We start from the raw sequence: 1874 nt of genomic DNA, 5'->3' as shown, positions 1-1874 counted from the left end.
ATTTCGCGATAGAATGGCTTGACGGACCGCAAGAGTAATAGGCATCGATAAACGAATGCATGCATACTCTTGACTATCAATTGATAGGCGAGGGTCGGAAACAACTAAGATGGGACAACTCAAAAGAACATATGATTTTCTGAGTTGTGGATGCATGGATTAGCATGTCGAACGGAGTTCAACATATTTCTTCCGGATAACCCATGTAGAAAGGTAGAACTGGCAGAGTCACGATTTGTGAATGGAGATCTCCTCAAGAGTACTCTAATTGTGATCTTTTGATCCAATAACCATCTGCCATAAGCGGTTCATAGTATTTGGAAGAAGGAAATACCACGGACCTCGAGGACTATCGGAAAGTTACTAATATCCTGAAGGAACTAGCAAACACTATCAACATGAAGTAAGTAGAGTGAATCTTGGGTTCAAGAACCCAGGAACAGAATACCTATTACTAAGTAGCATCACGGAATGCTTTCGAGAATAAAGGCCAGAATCTCACACTGGGAACACAAAACGTTGCTAGATTACTAGGTGACTCCCTAAACACCTAGGGTCATAATAATATCTCCAACATATATGTCAAGGTAACAGAGTACCTCAACTCACTGATTAGTGTGGTTAAGCTGGCTTAAAGGAGCATCGAAACCAGAGGGAAAGGATTTTGCAAATGCATCAGATTATTCAGAGACCTGGGATGACTCGGACAGCATAACGGCTGTAAATGCTCAGAAAAGATTTGAGACATTCACAAAAATGGTGGCATAACCACTCAGAAGCACAATATCAAGGTTTCGAGATCAACAATTAACATACAGAAGTAGTAGGAACTGGACTGAGACTTAATTCGAACAATCTTATAAGTCTACGGACTAGTAACACGTGATCCTAATAGAAAGAAGAGATAGCCTAGTTCTTAATCCCCGTAGAAGAGAAGATGATGACTCAGATCAGAAGGCATAAGGTATAAGGAGTAAAAAGAGCCTTACGTTCCATCCCACAATCAATTCCCTTATATAACTAAAGAATTTCTAGACTCAACTTCGACCAGTTTGGCTTGATAATCCTACAGGCATTCAAGCTCTGATACCAACACTGTCAGGACCCCGACTCAATGCCACATCGATCTAGCATGTAACACCTCATATCACTTTGCGGCCTCACGCACGGTATTCCCACGGGTGTCGCCTTACCTTAGCCCAGGACCGTTTGCGCCTTTTGGCACACGTATATGATAGTGTCGCTAGCATCCATATGATAAGGAGCCCGGGCTGACATGGCTAGTCGTAAACCCAAAGTGGCACAGACTTACAGGGACAGGCATCCATGACCCAGCATCGAACGTGTCGGTCATCAGCGAGTGAATCCAGGCTGTAGCACTGGGCTAGCAGGACTCCGGTGAACCGGGCTGTAGCGGGCTAACAGGACTCCGGTATTCATCGCGTGACATTTCCCCGAAGGGACAGACACAGGAACGAAGAAGGACACATGCCGGCCAGCCTAAGTGTTCCGGAGCAGTAGCAAGCTACCATGGCTCAGTGAAACACTAGGAGACATTTCCCCGTAAGAGAGGCTACTAAAGATAAACAACTAGATGGTCAGATCCCACACATACCAAGCATTTCAATAACATACACACAATATGCTCGATATGTGCAAATACAACATGGCCTCACAACATGACTCTACGACTCAAGTATTTATTCAATAGGCTCTGAGGAGCGAGATATTACAAACATGGGTCTCATGACCCAACAATCAGAGCATACAAATCAAATCACAAGCGGAAGCTATCATGTCTAAGTACAGACATCTAGAAATGAAAAAGGCTGAGAAGCCTGACTATCTACCAGATCCTGCCGATGGCTCAAGAT

Source organism: Triticum dicoccoides, chromosome 6A (genome assembly GCF_002162155.2).
Source record: "Triticum dicoccoides isolate Atlit2015 ecotype Zavitan chromosome 6A, WEW_v2.0, whole genome shotgun sequence".
NCBI classification, from domain to species: domain Eukaryota; kingdom Viridiplantae; phylum Streptophyta; class Magnoliopsida; order Poales; family Poaceae; genus Triticum; species Triticum dicoccoides.
The sequence above is the reverse complement of the archived record's forward strand: the minus strand, read 5'-3'. Positions refer to the sequence as shown.